The sequence below is a fragment of the Lolium perenne genome, chromosome 5 (genome assembly GCF_019359855.2).
Source record: "Lolium perenne isolate Kyuss_39 chromosome 5, Kyuss_2.0, whole genome shotgun sequence".
NCBI classification, from domain to species: Eukaryota; Viridiplantae; Streptophyta; class Magnoliopsida; order Poales; family Poaceae; genus Lolium; species Lolium perenne.
Window position 1 is genome coordinate 200,392,860 of NC_067248.2, and position 19,115 is coordinate 200,411,974.

Here is a 19,115-nt window from a genome sequence, read left to right on the forward strand (position 1 = left end):
ACATATAGAATTACAGATAGATGATCTTGATCATGTTAGGCAGCTCACAAGATCCGACAATGATAGCACAATGGGGAGAAGACAACCATCTAGCTACTGCTATGGACCCATAGTCCAGGGGTAGACTACTCACACATCACACCGGAGGCGACCATGGCGGCGTAGAGTCCTCCGGGAGATGATTCCCCTCTCCGGCAGGGTGCCGGAGGCGATCTCCTGGATCCCCCGAGATGGGATCGGCGTTGGCGGCGTCTCTGGAAGGTTTTCCGTATCGTGGCTCTCGGTACTGGGGTTTCGTCACGGAGGCTTTAAGTAGGCGGAAGGGCAAGTCAAGAGGCGGCACGGGGGGCCCAAACCATAGGCCGGCGCGGCCAGGGGTGGGGCCGCGCCGCCCTAGGGTTTGGCCACCCCGTGGCCCCTCTTCGTTTCGTCTTCGGACTTCTGGAAGCTTCGTGGAAAAATAGGCCCCTGGGCTTTGATTTCGTCCAATTCCGAGAATATTTCCTTACTAGGATTTCTGAAACCAAAAACAGCAGAAAACAGCAACTGGCACTTCGGCATCTTGTTAATAGGTTAGTTCCAGAAAATGCACGAATATGACATAAAGTGTGCATAAAACATGTAGATAACATCAATAAAGTGGCATGGAACATAAGAAATTATTGATACGTCGGAGACGTATCACACAACAAAACACAAAACTAAGATAAGGAGAGGTTGCTACAGTAGTAAACAACTTCCAAGACACAAAATAAAAACAAAGTACTGTAGGTAAAAACATGGGTTATCTCCCAAGAAGTTCTTTCTTTATAGCCATTAAGATGGGCTCAGCTGTTTTAATGATGCACTCGCAAAAAATAGTATTTGAAGCAAAAGAGAGCATCAAGAAGCAAATCCAAAACACATTTAAGTCTAACATGCTTCCTATGAAAAGGAACCTTGTACACAAATAAATTCATGAAGAGCAAAATGACAAGATCAGGAAGATAAAACAAGTGTAGCTTCAAAAATTTCAGCACATAGAGAGGCATTTTAGTAACATGAAAATTTCTACAACCATATTTTCCTCTCTCATAATAATTTTCAGAGGCATCATGAACAAACTCAACAATATAACTATCACATAAAGCATTCTTATCATGAGTCTCATGCATAAAATTATTACTCTCCACATAGGCATAATCAATTTTATTAGTTGTAGTGGGAGCAAATTCAACAAAGTAGCTATCATTATTATTCTCATCATCAAATATAGGAGGCATAATATAATCATAATCAAATTTATCCTCCATAACAGGCGGTACTAAAAGACCAATATCATTATCATAAATAGGAGGCAAAGTATCATCAAAGTAAATTTTCTCCTCAATGCTTGGGGGAATAAAAAGATCATGAAAACCAGCTTCCCCAAGCTTAGAACTTTCTATATTATTATCAACAATGGTGTTCAAAGCGTTCATACTAATATTACTACCAGCATGCAAATAAGATTCCATAGGTTTTTTAATTTTCGCATCAAACAATCCATGTTTTAAATCAGGAAATAGAAATAGAACCTCATTCTTGTCCATTATGCCAAACTAGTGAAATAAAAACATGCATGATATTAAGTAAAGTAAAACAAGTAACTATTTTTTTTTTTGTGTTTTTGATTTAGTGCAGCAAACAAAGTAGTAAATAAAACTAAGCAAGACAAAAACAAAGTAAAGAGATTGAGAAGTGGAGACTCCCCTTGCAGCGTGTCTTGATCTCCCCGGCAACGGCGCCAGAAAAAGAGCTTGATGGCGTGTAACTCACACGTTCGTTGGGAACCCCAAGAGGAAGGTATGATGCGCACAGCAGCAAGTTTTCCCTCAGAAAGAAACCAAGGTTTATCGAACCAGGAGGAGCCAAGAAGCATGTTGAAGGTTGATGGCGGCGGGATGTAGTGCGGCGCAACACCAGGGATTCCGGCGCCAACGTGGAACCTGCACAACACAACCAAAGTACTTTGCCCCAACGAAACAGTGAGGTTCTCAATCTCACCGGCTTGCTGTAACAAAGGATTAATCATATTGTGTGGAAGATGATTGTTTGCAGAAAACAGTAGAACAAGTATTGCAGTAGATTGTATTTCAGTAAAGAGAATTGGACCGGGGTCCACAGTTCACTAGAGGTGTCTCTCCCATAAGACAAACAGCATGTTGGGTGAACAAATTATAGTTGGGCAATTGACAAATAAAGAGGGCATGACCATGCACATACATATCATGATGAGTATAGTGAGATTTAATTGGGCATTACGACAAAGTACATAGACCGCCATCCAACTGCATCTATGCCTAAAAAGTCCACTTTCAGGTTATCATCCGAACCCCCTCCAGTATTAAGTTGCAAAGCAACAGACAATTGCATTAAGTATGGTGCGTAATGTAATCAACAACTACATCCTTAGACATAGCATCAATGTTTTATCCCTAGTGGCAACAGCACAACACAACCTTAGAACTTTCTCATCGTCCTGTGTGTCAATGCAGGCATGAACCCACTATCGAGCATAAGTACTCCCTCTTGGAGTTACAAGCATCTACTTGGCCAGAGCATCTACTAGTAACGGAAAGCATACAAGATCATAAACAACACGTAGATATAACTTTGATAATCAACATAACAAGTATTCTCTATTCATCGGATCCCAACAAACGCAACATATAGAATTACAGATAGATGATCTTGATCATGTTAGGCAGCTCACAAGATCCGACAATGATAGCACAATGGGGAGAAGACAACCATCTAGCTACTGCTATGGACCCATAGTCCAGGGGTAGACTACTCACACATCACACCGGAGGCGACCATGGCGGCGTAAAGTCCTCCGGGAGATGATTCCCCTCTCCGGCAGGGTGCCGGAGGCGATCTCCTGGATCCCCCGAGATGGGATCGGCGTTGGCGGCGTCTCTGGAAGGTTTTCCGTATCGTGGCTCTCGTCTGGGGGGTTTCGTCACGGAGGCTTTAAGTAGGCGGAAGGGCAAGTCAGGAGGGGGCACAGGGGCCCCACACCATAGGCCGGCGCGGCCAGGGGGGGCCGCGCCGCCCTAGGGTTTGGGCACCCTGTGGCCCCACTTCGTTTCGTCTTCGGACTTCTGGAAGCTTCGTGGAAAAATAGGCCCCTGGGCGTTGATTTCGTCCAATTCCGAGAATATTTCCTTACTAGGATTTCTGAAACCAAAAGCAGCAGAAAACAGCAACTGGCACTTCGGCATCTTGTTAATAGGTTAGTTCCAGAAAATGCACGAATATGACATAAAGTGTGCATAAAACATGTAGATAACATCAATAATGTGGCATGGAACATAAGAAATTATCGATACGTCAGAGACGTATCACACACCCGCGTGCTACCATCGCAAGCGTCAAGGTGGTGGACAACCCCTTCAGTGCAAACAAGAGCGCAAGAATTCGCACCGGGGGAGGAGTTCCACGTCATTACCTAGCTCCGAAGACATCTTTCTCAGGCACTCACCATCCCTTCCGTAATCTAATCTTCAATAATCAAATTGAAAGGACTCCCAGGGCAGCATTGCCTAGCAATTGGGATATAGATCGGTCTAACACTGCAGGAAGGACGAAGCCTGAGGGTGAAGAGTGGGGAAATAACTCCAGGAGTTGGGACTCGCCGTCGGACATACTTCTTAACCGCGTCGAGCACAATTCGGAGATGATTCGCAGCCTCACGTACAAGATTGATGAGCTTCAGGAGCTTGTTGAGAAGCTTGTCAGGAATTCATCACCACCATCGCCGAAGGAGTAATTCATCATCGGTATTGGCATCCCCTTGGTTTGTTCCAAGCTTGGGGGAGTGCCGCGGTATCACATCATCACTACCTTTTACTTTTTATTGTCAAGTAGTGTCATATCATGAGTAGGGAAGTTATCATATAAGATGGGTTGCAGTTTGGAAGTATCTCTCCTTTAGTTAGTCGTCTATGTATCCCTTGGTGTGAGTTATCGTTATGGAATATTAATGAGAAGTCTTATCATTTACATATTGCACATCTTATTTTAGTTTGCAATTTCTATTATATGATTTATCTTGTTGTTAGTATTGGTATCACTTTGGGAGCATTAAATAAATCTATTTGGTTTTGGCAAACTTAGCATTGGTCAATAGCAACAACACTTTGAGGTTTAAATAGAAAAGAGAAATACATGTAGTTGTTTCATTGTCTTTCTTTCTTGTTAGCTCATAGCCTATTATTCTGAAGTTAAAACTGTTTGTGCTTATAAGGAAGATGCATCATTATTTCTATCACATGTATATTTGTTTGTTTCCTTCAACTCTTATGCTTGCTAATTAACCTTGCTAGCCAAAGACCTGTACTGAGAGGGAATACTTCTCGTGCATCCAAACCTTAACCCAAACCTATGCCATTTGTGTCCACCATATCTACCTACTACATGGTATTTTCTGCCATTCCAAGTAAATACTTCGTGTGCTACCTTTAAACAATTCAAAATTTACTTTCTCTTATTTGTGTCAATGTTTTATAGCTCATGAGGAAGTATGTGGTGTTTTATCTTTCAATCTTGTTGGGCAACTTTCACCAATGGACTAGTGGCTTCATCCGCTTATCCAATAATTTTGCAAAAAGAGCTGGCAATGGGATTCCCAGTCCCAAATTAATTAAACTAAATAGACACTCCTCCATGGTATGTGATTGATGGACGGCACCCGAAGGATTCGGTTAGCCATGGCTTGTGTAAGCAAAGATTTGGGGGAGTGTCATCATAATAAAACTAAAATAAAAAGGCACTCCTTCATGGTATGAGATTGTTGGCAGGCACCAGAAGGATTCGGTTAGCCATGGTTTGTGAAAGAAAGGTTGGAAGGAGTGCCACACAAAATAAAAATAAAATGGGAGCCGCTCTTTGAAGGTTTGTCTGGCAAGGGGGTTAGAGTACCCGCTACCAGTCGTTGACAACAACAAACACCTCTCAAAATGTTACTTTTATTCTCTTTATATGATTTCAAAACTGAAAAAGCTCTAGCACATGATTTAATCCCTGCTTCCCTCTGCGAAGGGCCTGTCTTTTACTTTATGTTGAGTCAGTAAACCTATTTCCCTCCATCTCAAGCAAGCATTTGAGTAGTTGTGATCAAACCATTATATTGTGATTTGCTTCATCATGTCTTTTATTTTTCCTTGTTTAGTACAAGTTTTATCTGAATGAATATAGCTTTGCAAGTTATCAATGATTATGAGGAGACTATTATGATTGAGTATGCAAGCTGTGCAATATAAACTTTAACATGAGAGCATTGCTCGATAGATAAGTATAATTGTTAATTGTTCTCTGACCAAGAACGAAGTTTGCCATCACCAACTATGATTTCTTATGCACCTTTTATCTGTGATTACCTTATACTTGTTTCAAGTTGAATTATATGAGGAAGTTGTTTACTAGAATGTCTTGTATGAATGAATATGATGCTTCTTGTCCATATTTTATTGATCGACTCTTCACTCCATAAACATGTGGTCCTGTTTACCGAGTTCAGTTTCGCTTGGGGACAAGCGAAGTCTAAGCTTGGGGGGAGTTGATACGTCCAATTTGCATCACTATTTTATATCATAATTTGCTGTTATTCATTGATATATTTCATATTTGGACATAATACTTATGTTATTTCATCTATTTTGCATGTTTCATGATTATTGGAGGATCGAGCACCGGAGCCAGGATTCTGCTGGAAAAAGCACCGTCAGAACGCAATATTTCGGAAGATCAACTGTGGAAGGAAATTATACCAAAAATCCTATTTTTCCAGATGACGAAGGAAGCCAGAAGGGGGAGCCGAGGGGACCCAAGGTGGGCCCAGACCACAGGCCGGCGCGGCCCATGGCCTGGCCGCGCCACCTGGTGAGGAGGGGGCCCCACAGCCCCTCTCGCCTCTTTTTCTTCGCGAAATCCTTCGTCCCGAAGACCTAAGCCACAGAGGGTACCTCGCGAAGAGTTACAGCCGCCTCTGCGGGGCGGAGAACACCAGAGAGAAAAGAGCTCTCCGGCGGGCTGAGATCCGCCGGGGAAATTCCCTCCCGGAGGGGGAAATCGACGCCATCGTCACCGTCATCGAGCTAGACATCATCTCCATCATCATCATCATCATCTCCACCATCATCACCGCCGTCTCCACCACTGGACATCGTCACCGCCGTAGCAATTTTGGTTTGATCTTGATTGTTTGATAGGGGAAACTCTCCCGGTATTGATTTCTACTTGTTGTTGATGCTATTGAGTGAAACTGTTGAACCAAGGTTTATGTTCAGATTGTTATTTGTCATCATATCACCTCTGATCATGTTCCATATGATGTCTCGTGAGTAGTTCGTTTAGTTCTTGAGGACATGGGTGAAGTCTAATTGTTAGTAGTGAATTATGGTTGAGTAATATTCAATGTTATGATATTTAAGTTGTGGTGTTATTCTTCTAGTGGTGTCATGTGAACGTCGACTACATGACACTTCACCTTTATGGGCCTAGGGGAATGCATCTTTTACTCGTTTGCCAATTGCGGGGTTGCCGGAGTGAAAGAAACCTAAACCCCCGTTGGTATATCGATGCAGGAGGGATAGCAGGATCTCAGAGTTTAAGGCTGTGGTTAGATTTATTCTTAATTACTTTCTTGTAGTTGCGGATGCTTGCAAGGGGTATAATCACAAGTATGTATTAGTCCTAGGAAGGGCGGTACATTAGCACAGGTTCACCCACACAACACTTATCAAAACAATGAAGATTAATTAGCCATATGTAGCGAAAGCACTAGACTAAAATCCCGTGTGTCCTCGAGAACGTTTGGTCATTATAAGTAAACAAACCGGCTTGTCCTTTGTGCTAAAAAGGATTGGGCCACTCGCTGCAATTGTTACTCTCGCACTTTACTTACTCGTACTTTATTCATCTGTTACATCAAAACCCCCTGAATACTTGTCTGTGAGCATTTACAGTGAATCCTTCATCGAAACTGCTTGTCAACACCTTCTGCTCCTCGTTGGGATCGACATTCTTACTTATCGAAGATACTACGATACACCCCCTATACTTGTGGGTCATCAAGGATCCTGCGACGTATGAAGAAGCGATGATGAGCCCAGATTCCAACAAATGGCAAGAAACCATGAAATCCGAAATGGGATCCATGTATGATAACAAAGTATGGACTTTGGTAGACTTACCTGATAGCCGCAAGGCTGTCGAGAATAAATGGATCTTCAAGAGAAAAACAGATGCTGATGGTAATATTACTGTCTATAAAGCTCGACTTGTCGCAAAGGGTTTCCGACAAATTCAAGGAGTTGACTACGATGAGACTTTCTCACCTGTAGCGAAGCTAAAATCTGTAAGGATTTTGTTAGCAATAGATGCATTTTTCGATTATGAGATTTGGCAGATGGATGTCAAAACGGCGTTCCTTAATGGAGTCATTGAGGAAGATTTGTATATGGTACAACCCAAAGGTTTTGTCGATCCTAAAAATGCTGACAAAGTATGCAAACTTCAGCGTTCAATCTATGGACTGAAGCAAGCATCGAGAAGTTGGAACCGACGCTTTGATAAGGTGATCAAAGACTTCGGGTTTATACAGTGTCATGGAGAGGTCTGTATTTACAAGAAAGTGAGTGGGAGCTCTGTAGCATTCCTGATATTATATGTAGATGACATATTATTGATTGGGAATGATATAGAACTATTAAGCAGTGTAAAAGGTTATTTGAATAATAGTTTTTCAATGAAAGACCTTGGTGAAGCATCGTATATATTAGGCATCAAGATTTATAGAGATAGATCAAGACGCCTAATAGGGCTATCACAGAGTACATACCTGGACAAGATTCTAAAGAAGTTTAGAATGGACGAAAGTAAGAAAGGGTTCTTACCTATGTTACCAGGCAAGGTCTTGAGTAAGACTCAAGGACCGGCTACGGCAGAAGAAAGAGAAAGGATGAGTCAGATCCCTTATGCCTCGGCAGTAGGCTCTATTATGTATGCCATGATATGTACTAGACCGGATATAGCACATGCTGTTAGTTTGACTAGCAGATATCAAAGTGATCCAAGAATGGAACACTGGACAGCGGTCAAGAATATCCTGAAGTACTTGAAAAGAACTAAGGATATGTTTCTTTGTTATGGAGGTGACCAAGAGCTCGTTGTAACAAGTTACACCGATGCAAGTTGGAACACTGATCCTGATGACTCTAAGTCACAGTCTGGGTACGTGTTTATATTGAATGGTGCTGCAGTAAGCTGGGCAAGCTCGAAGCAGTGCACGGTGGCGAAGTCTTCAACAGAATCAGAGTACATAGCGGCTTCAGAGGCTTCATCAGAAGCGGTATGGATGAAGAGGTTCATTGTAGAGCTCGGTGTGGTTCCTAGTGCATTGGATCCACTAGTCATCTACTGTGACAACATGGGTGCCATCGCCAATGCACAAGAACCAAGGTCACACAAGAGGCTGAAGCATATCAAGCTGCGTTACCACTCGATTCGCGAGTACATCGAAGATGGAGAAGTAAAGATTTGCAAAGTACACACTGATCTGAATGTAGCAGATCCGTTGACTAAAGCTCTCCTAGGGCAAAGCATGACCAACACCAGAATGCCATGGGTGTTAGGTACATTACAATGTAATCTAGCTTATTGACTCTAGTGCAAGTGGGAGACTGTTGGAGATATGCCCAAGAGGCAATAATAAAAGTGGTTATTATATATCTTTATGTTTATGATAAATGTTTATATACCATGCTATAATTGTATTAACCGAAACATTGATATATGTGTGATATGTAAACAACAAAGAGTCCCTAGTATGCCTCTTAACTAGCTTGTTGATTAATGGATGATTAGTTTCATAATCATGAACATTGGATGTTATTAATAACAAGGTTATATCATTATATGAATGATGTAATGGACACACCCAATTAAGCGTAGCATAAGATCACGTCATTAAGTTATTTGCTATAAGCTTTCGATACATAGTTACCTAGTCCTTATGACCATGAGATCATGTAAATCACTTATACCGGAAAGGTACTTTGATTACATCAAATGCCACTGCGTAAATGGGTGGTTATAAAGGTGGGATTAAGTATCCGGAAAGTATGAGTTGAGGCATATGGATCAACAGTGGGATTTGTCCATCCCGATGACGGATAGATATACTCTGGGCCCTCTCGGTGGAATGTCGTCTAATGTCTTGCAAACATATGAATAAGTTCATAAGAGACCACATACCACGGTACGAGTAAAGAGTACTTGTCAGGAGACGAGGTTGAACAAGGTATAGAGTGATACCGATGATCAAACCTCGGACAAGTAAAATATCGCGTGACAAAGGGAATTGGTATCGTATGTGAATGGTTCATTCGATCACTAAAGTCATCGTTGAATGTGTGGGAGCCATTATGGATCTCCAGATCCCGCTATTGATTATTGGTCGGAGAGAGTACTCAACCATGTCCACATAGTTCGCGAACCGTAGGGTGACACACTTAAGGTTTGATGTTGAAATGGTAGAACTTGAATATGGAATGGAGTTCGAAGTATTGTTCGAAGTCTCGGATGGGATCCCGGACATCACGAGGAGTTCCGGAATGGTCCGGAGAATAAGATTCATATATAGGAAGTCATTTTATAAGATTTAAAATGATCCGGAAGATTTTATGGAAGGTTCTAGAAGGTTCTAGAAAAGTCCGGAAGTAATCGATTTGGAAGGCGGAGTCCCGAAGGGACTCCACCTCCCATGGCCGGCCAACCCTAGAAGGGGGAGTCCAAGGTGGACTCCACCTAGGTGGCCGGCTACCCCCCCCCCCCCATGGAAGGGTGGGAATCCCACTTGGGTGGGAGTCCCACCTTGGGTAGGTTTCCCTACACATGGAAGGTTTTGGGTTGGGGTCTTATTCGAAGACTTGTAGTCCAACACTTGGGGATTCCACCTATATAATGAGGAGCAAGGGGAGGGGGCCGGCCACACCAAAGCCGTTGTGGCCGCACCCCTCATAGTGGCCGGCCACCTCCCCCTCTCCCAAACCCTAGCCGCCCCCTCTCCTCCACCTCTCCCGCAACGCTTAGCGAAGCTCCGCCGGAGTTCTCCATCGCCACCACCACCACGCCGTTGTGCTGCCGGATTCAAGGAGGAGCTACTACTTCCGCTGCCCGCTGGAACGGGGAGAAGGACGTCGTCTTCATCAACACCGAACGTGTGACCGAGTACGGAGGTGCTGCCCGATCGTGGCACCGTGATCAAGATCTTCTACGCGCTTTTGCAAGCGGCAAGTGATCGTCTACCACAACAATAAGAGCCTACTCCTGTAGGCTTTGGAAATCTTCAAGGGTGAGTCTCGATCATCCCCTCGTTGCTACCGCATTCTAGATTGCATCTTGGCTTGGATTGCGTTCTCGCGGTAGGAAATTTTTTGTTTTCTATGCAACGAATCCCTACATCCCCTTCTTCATCGACAACATTATCAGGTTCCTCTAATGAAACTATATTTTTATTCCGTCACATCTTATGTGCTTTACTTGGAGCGTTTGTATGTTTTTATTTTTGTTTTGTTTGAATAAAGTTGGATCCTAGCATTCATTGTGTGGGAGAGAGACACGCTCCGCTGCTGCATATGGACAAATATGTCCTTAGGCTTTACTCATAATGTTCATGGCGAAGGTTGAAACTGCTTCGTTAAATTGTTATATGGTTGGAAACGGGAAATGCTACATGTGGTAATTGGTATAATATCTTGAATAATGTGATACTTGGCAATTGTTGTGCTCATGTTTAAGCTCTTGCATCATATACTTTGCACCTATTAATGAAGAAATACATAGAGCTTGCTAAAATTTGGTTTGCATGATTGGTCTCTCTAAGGTCTAGATATTTTCTAGTAAGGGTCGAACAACAAGGAAGACGGTGTAGAGTCTTATAATGCTTACAATATGTCTTTTATGTGAGTTTTGTTGTACCGGTTCATACTTGTGTTTGTTTCAAATAACCTTGCTAGCCTAAGCCTTGTATTGAGAGGGAATACTTCTCATGCATCCAAAATCCTTGAGCCAAACACTATGCCACTTGTGTCCACCATACCTACCTACTACATGGTATTTCTCTGCCATTCCAAAGTAAATTGCTTGAGTGCTACCTTTAAATTTCCATTCTTCGCCTTTGCAATATATAGCTCATGGGACAAATAGCCTAAAAACTATTGTGGTATTGAATATGTACTTATGCATCTTATCTCTTATAAGTTGCTTGTTGAGCGATAACCATGTTCCTGGGGACGCCATCAACTACCCTTTGTTGAATATCATGTGAGTTGCTATGCATGTTCGTCTTGTCTGAAGTAAGGGCGATTTACCATGAGTTGAATGGTTTGAGTATGCATATTGTTAGAGAAGAACATTGCGCCTCTAACTAAAGCCATGATCCATGGTGGAAGTTTCAGTTTTGGACAACAATCCTCAATCTCTTATGAGAATATTAATTGTTGCTAAATGCTTATGCATTAAAGAGGAGTCCATTATCTGTTGTCTATGTTGTCCCGGTATGGATGTCTAAGTTGAGAATAATCAAAAGCGAGAAATCCAATGCGAGCTTTCTCCTTAGACCTTTATACAGGCGGCATAGAGGTACCCCTTTGTGATACTTGGTTAAAACATATGTATTGCGATGATAATCCAGGTAATCCGAGCTAATTAGGACAAAGTGCAGGCACTATTGGTAATCTCTGCATGAGGCTTGCAACTTGTAAGATATAATTTACATAACGCATATGCTTTATTACTACCGTTGACAAAATTGTTTCTTGTTTTCAAAATAAAAGCTCTAGCACAAATATAGCAATCAATGCTTCCCTCTGCGAAGGGCCATTCTTCTACTTTTATGTTGAGTCAGTTTACCCATTTCTCTCCATCTTAAGAAGCAAACACTTGTGTTAACTGTGCATTGATTCCTACATACTTGCATATTGCACTTATTATATTACTTTATGTTGACAATATCCATGAGATATACATGTTACAAGTTGAAAGCAACCGCTGAAACTTAATCTTCCTTTGTGTTGCTTCAATACCTTTACTATGAATTTATTGCTTTATGAGTTAACTCTTATGCAAGACTTATTGATGCTTGTCTTGAAAGTACTATTCATGAAAAGTCTTTGCTATATGATTCAATTGTTTACTCATTGTATTTACCATTGCTTCGAATCGCTGCATTCATTACATGTGCTTACAATAGTATGATCAAGATTATGATAGCATGTCACTTCAGAAATTATCTTTGTTATCGTTTACCTACTCGGGATGAGTAGGAACTAATCTTGGGGATGCTTGATACGTCTCAAACGTATCTATAATTTCTTATGTTCCATGCTACTTTATTGATCATACCTACATGTTTTATACATACTTTATGTCATATTTATGCATTTTCCGGCACTAACCTATTAACGAGATGCCGAAGAGCCAGTTGTTGTTTTCTGCTGTTTTTGGTTTCAGAAATCCTACTAAGGAAATATTCTCGGAATTGGACGAAATCAACGCCCAGGATCTTATTTTTCCACAAACTTCCAGAACACCGAAAGGGAACGAAGTGGGGCGACGAGGCGCCCATACAACAGGGCGGCGCGGCCCAGGTGCTGGCCGCGCGGCCCTGGCGTGTGGGGCCCTCGTGGCGCCCCCTAACCTACCCTTCTGCCTACATAAGCCTTCGTCGATAATAACTCCAGAACCGAGAGCCACGATACGGAAAACCTTCCAGAGACGCCGCCGCCACCAATCCCATCTCGGGGGATTCAGGAGATCGCCTCCGGCACCCTGCCGGAGAGGGGAATCATCTCCGGAGGACTCTTCACCGCCATGGTCGCCTCCGGAGTGATGTGTGAGTAGTTCACCCCTGGACTATGGGTCCATAGCAGTAGCTAGATGGTTGTCTTCTCCTAATTGTGCTATCATTGTTGGATCTTGTGAGCTTCCTAACATGATCAAGATCATCTAATTGTAATGCTACATGTTGCGTTTGTTGGGATCCGATGAATATGGAATACTATGCTATGTTGATTATCAATCTATTATCTATGTGTTGTTTATGATCTTGCATGCTCTCCGTTGCTAGTTGAGGCTCTGGCCAAGTTGATACTTGTAACTCCAAGAGGGAGTATTTATGCTCGATAGTGGGTTCATGTCTCCATTAAATCTGGGGGAGTGACAGCAACCCCTAAGGTTGTGGATGTGCTGTTGCCACTAGGGATAAAACATCAATGCTATGTCTAAGGATGTATTTGTTGATTACATTACGCACCATACTTAATGCAATTGTCTGTTGTTTGCAACTTAATACTGGAGGGGGTTCGGATGATAACCTGAAGGTGGACTTTTTAGGCATAGATGCATGCTGGATAGCGGTCTATGTACTTTTGTCGTAATGCCCAATTGAATTTCAAACTACTCATCATAACATGTATGTGCATGGTCATGCCCTCTTTATTTGTCAATTGCCCAACTGTAATTTGTTCACCCAACATGCTATTTATCTTATGGGAGAGACACCTCTAGTGAACTGTGGACCCCTGTCCATTCTTTTACATCGAATACAATCTACTGCAATACTCGTTCTACTATTCTCTGCAAACATCATCATCCACACTATACATCTAATCCTTTGTTACAGCAAGCCGGTGAGATCGACAACCTCACTGTTAAGTTGGGCAAAGTATCTTGGTTGTGTTGTGCAGGTTCCACGTTGGCGCCGGAATCCCTGGTGTTGCGCCGCACTACACTCCGCCGCCATCAACCTTCAACGTGCTTCTTGACTCCTACTGGTTCGATAACCTTGGTTTCTTACTGAGGGAAAAACTTGTCGATGTACGCATCATACCTTCCTCTTGGGGTTCCCAACGGACGTGTGCTTTACCGTCACAAGCAGCAACCAACAAGGTAGATCATCCCTCTTCTCTTTTGTTTACACATGTATTTTAGTTTTATTTATAGATGACACTCCTCCCAATGTTTTGCTTTCACAAGCCATGGCTAACCGAATCCTCGGGTGCCTTCCAACATTTCACATACCATGGAGGAGTATCTATTGCAAAATTAAGTTGCTTACTGATAAATCAGGGCAAAACATGTGAAGAGAATTATTAATGAAAGTTAATTAATTGGGGATGGGCACCCCGTTGCCAGCTCTTTTTGCAAAATTATTGGTTAAGCGGATGTATATGCCACTAGTCCATTGGTGGAAGTCTGCCCAACAAGATTGAAAGATAAAACACCACATACTTCCTCATGAGCTATAAAACATTGACACAAATAAGGAGTAATAAAGTTTTGAATTGTTTAAAGGTAGAACACGAAGTATTTACTTGGAATGGCAGAAAATACCACATAATAGGTAGTTATGGTGGACACAAATGGCATAGGTTTTGGCTCAAGGATTTGGATGGACGAGAAGCATTCCCTCTCAGTACAAGGCTTTGGCTAGCAAGGTTGTTTGAAGCAAACACAAGTATAAACCGGTACAGCAAGACTTACATAAAAACATATTGCAAGCATTATAAGACTCTACACTGTCTTCCTTGTTACTCAAACACTTTTACCAGAAAATATCTAGACCTTAGAGAGACCAATCATGCAAACCAAATTTCAGCCAGCTCTACGGTAGTTCTCCACTAATAGGCTTAAACTACATGGTGCAAAAGCTTAAACATGATCCACTTGAGAGCTCAAAACAATTTCCAAGCATCAAATTATTCAAGACAATATACTAACTACCACATGAAGCATTTTCTGTTTCCAACCAAATAACAATAAGTGCTGAGGCTTTCAGCTTTCGCCATGAACATGAAAAATAAAACGAAGAACACAAGTGTTCAAATGAAAAAGCGGAGCGTGTCTCTCTCCCACACAAGCATGCTAGGATCAGATTTATTCAGAGAATAAAAATAACAAAACGAAAATAAAAGCACACAGACACTCCAAATAAAGCACATAAGATGTGACGGAATTAAAATATACTTTCACTAGAGGTGACCTGATAAGTTGTTGATGAAGACGGGGATGCCTTGGGCATCCCCATGCTTAGACACTTGAGTCTTCTAGAAATATGCAGGGATGAACCATGGGGGCATGCCCAAGTTTAGACTTTTCACTCTTCTTGATCATATTATATCATCCTCCTCTCTTGATCCTTGAAAACTTCCTTCACACCATACTCAAGGCAATCTCATTAGAGGGTTAGTGCATAATCAAAAATTCACATGTTCAGCAAGGACACAATTATTTCCAACACTTCTGGACATTACCCAAGGTTACTTAAATTTAATGGAGCAAAGAAATCCATTGAAACACAGTAAAAGAGGTAATGCAAAATAAAAGGCAGAATCTGTCAAAAACAGAACAATCCGTAAAGACGAATTTGTTCGAGGCAATTAACCTACTCAGATAGAAAAGCTCCAGTTGAATGAAAGTTGCGTACATATCTGAGGATTACTCATGAATTGTTTCAGGATTTTTAAATTTTTCTACAGAGAGAAAAACTCAAAACCGTTACAGCTAAAAATCTGTTTCTGCACAGAAATCCAAATCTAGTATCAACTTTCTATCAAAGACTTTATTTGGCACAACAATGCAAGAAAATAAAGATACAAAGGTATTGATACAGTAGTAGGCAGTACCTTGACTCAAATATAAAAAAATTGCAGAAATAAAATAATGGGTTGTCTCCCAAGAGCGCTTTTCTTTAAAGCCTTTTAGCTAGGCATTTTCATGATGCTCTTATAAAGATGAGAGTTGAATATAAGAGAGCATCAAAAAGCAAATACCAAACACATTTAAGTCTAACCCACTTTCTATGCAAACGAATCTTGTAAGAAAACAAATTATTGAAATATGAAGCTACTATCATAGAAAGACAAAGCAAGTGCAACTTCAAAATTTTCAACAAAAAGAAAGGTGACTTAATATTATTGAGATATATAAAACAATGTCTCCTTCTCTCATAATAATTTTCAGTGGTATCATTGATAAACTCAACAATATAGCTATCACATAAAGCATTCTTATCATGATCCACATGCATAAAAGTATCATTACTCTCCACACAAGCATACTACATTTTATTAGTAATAGTGGGAGTAGAACTATCACATCCATCATTATAATCATCATAAACTGGAGGCATAGAATAATCATAATGAATTTTATCCTCAATAGTAGATGGACTGAAAATATCACAAGCATCATTCGAATTACCACATATTGGAGACAAAGCATTATCAAGGCAAAATACTTCATCCAAAGCTGAGGAGCAAAAAAGATTATTTTTATATAAACTAGCTTCCCCAAGCTTGGGTTTTTTCATAGCATTAAAAATAATGGTGTCCAAAAAATTTATACTAATAACATTACTACCACTATTATGCAGACAAACTTCCATAGGTTTTTTAATTTTCTCTTCAAAAGCATCATGTCCTAATTCAATATAAATTTCATAAAGATCTCTATTTTTTTTGTTGATTTCCATTAAGCCTAACTAGTGAAATAAAAACAAGAAACAAAAAGATATAATTGCAGAATCTAAAAGAAATAGCTTCAAGCACTCACACACCGGCAACAGTGTTAGGAAATAGCTTAGAAGTCGGAGGATGTGAATACCTTTTACCTTACCTCCCCGACAATGACGCAAGAAAATATCTTGATGTCTACGCACGCTTCTATTCCTGTAGACAGTGTTGGGCCTCCAAGAGCAGAGGTTTGTAGAACAACAGCAAGTTTCCCTTAAGTGAATCACCCAAGGTTTATCGAACTCAGGGAGGTAGAGGTCAAAGATATCCCACTCAAGCAACCCTGCAATTAAGATACAAGAAGTCTCTTGTGTCCCCAACACACCTAATACACTTGTCAGATGTATAGGTGCACTAGTTCGGCGAAGAGATAGTGAAATACAAGTAATATGGATGATTATAAGTAGTAATTGCAATCTGAAATAAAAATAGCAGCAAGCGAACATGTAGCAGAACTTGCGGAAACGGTGTTTCAATGCTTAGAAACAAGGCCTAGGGATCATACTTTCACTAGTGGACACTCTCAACAATGATCACATAATTGAATAAATAAATGCTACTTTCAAACACTATCTTGTTGGATAACAAACACCATTCATTGTGTATGGCTGCAAAATCACACCTCAAGCAGGAGTAAACATGCTCCACAACGTCATAAAGGAATCACACACGATGCGCACACTGTCACCATCACACCGTGGAGAGTGACTCCGGAGTTCATATTAAAGTAACCTCTAGAGTGCATAATAGACAAGAGTAACTTCTACATATTCAACTAGATTACAAAGCTCATGATCACATAAAGATCACACCATGGGAGAGAGAGATGAACCACATAGCTACCGGTAGAGCCCTCAGCCTCGGGGGAGAACTGCTCCCTCCTCATCATGGGAGACAGCAACGGCGATGAAGATGACGATGGAGTCGATGGAGATGGCTCCGGGGGCAATTCCCCGTCCCGACAGGGTGCCGAAACAGAGAATTCTGTCCCCCGAATTAGGGTTTTTGGTGGCGGCGGAGCTACGGAACTCTTCTGAGAAATCGTCGATCTCTTTAGAGTTTTCAGGGCAGGAGCTTAATATAGGCGAAAGGGCGGCGCGAGGGGGTGCCCGAGGGGCCCACCCCATAGGGCGGCGCCGCCCCCCTCCTGGCCACGCCAGTGGATGGGGAGGAGGCCGTGGGCCTCCTCTGGCCTGGCCCTTCTGGCTCCGTGGGTCTTCTGGCGAAATAGAATTTCTGTAATTTTTCTGGATTTTACCGAGCACTTTGGTTTTTGGGCCTTTTCTGCAATAAACAGACATAATAAACAGAAACTGGCACTGTGGCATCTTGTTAATAGGTTAGTCCAATAAATACCATAATATGATATAAAGTGCATATAAAACATGTAGCTATTGGCATAAAACTAGCATGAAACATAAGAAATTATAGATACGTTGGAGACGTATTAGATCCACCGCCTCATCTCGCTGCCAGACGGAGCCCACACGCGATTTCTGACGTGCCTCGAGGCGCCGGTGCGTCCGATCCGCGCCTTTTGCGAAGAAGCCGTCACGGGGTTATCGGCGCCTTTATTGGGCTTAAAATGCGTCGCCTGAAGATGCTAGTGCCTAGATGGAGCGGGAGACAATAGCAACTCTGGCCAAACAAAGAGATAGAGATACGTGACACTAAACTCGCAAGTTTCTCGATGAAGCCGTACCTAGCAGAGCTTCATCACGCGGATGCGTAACTTGAGGGCACGGTATGTTGTGACATCATTCCATCCACATAACGTTAACGCCACCGCCACCGTAGACACACACTTACCACACCCGACCTAACGAATGGTGATAAACTCCAAACTACATCCCGTCGATGGTCTTTTGGGAAAGGAATGACAAACTAGGCCAGGCTGAAAGATTTTAATTCTCACCACCCGCCGATGTTGCTTCACCAGAGTCGAAGAACTCAAAGACCATACCAGACCGGACATCCAGTCCTAGGCCCCCCACCCGATTATGCTACACTTACGGGAACAACTTACGGGAAAAATTCTACAGGATTACATGCATGCATCTGGGTGGTTCCGTTATGTTTGGCCTCCTTAATTTTAGGATCGTGGGTTTGTTTCAAGTCTTCACCTCTGCGCGTAAGTGATTTCCGTAGAAAGTTTTGTGTAGGTGTAGCATTGTTGCCCCCACCCTCCTGCTCGCATTAGTGGCCGTCGGGGGCAAGAGGACGAGCGATGATGGCGCCAGTGGCTGAGGGTAGATGAGGTCGCCTCCGGATCGCCTCTCTAGAGAAGCCCTAGAGAAGTTTTCCTAACAGCGGCGGAACTGATTGTGTATATTCGTACACGGCGTGTGTGGGCAGGAGAGAGATGCTAGTTTTCTTCAGCTCGTCCAAAAGGATGTACTAGTACGATGTTTGCACTTCGTTGTCGCTACAAGTTGAAAACATCTTGCGTTGTGACACGAAACGCGTGATCTCCAAATAGTAAATAACATCCCCAAATAGCACACCATTCTTTTTCGC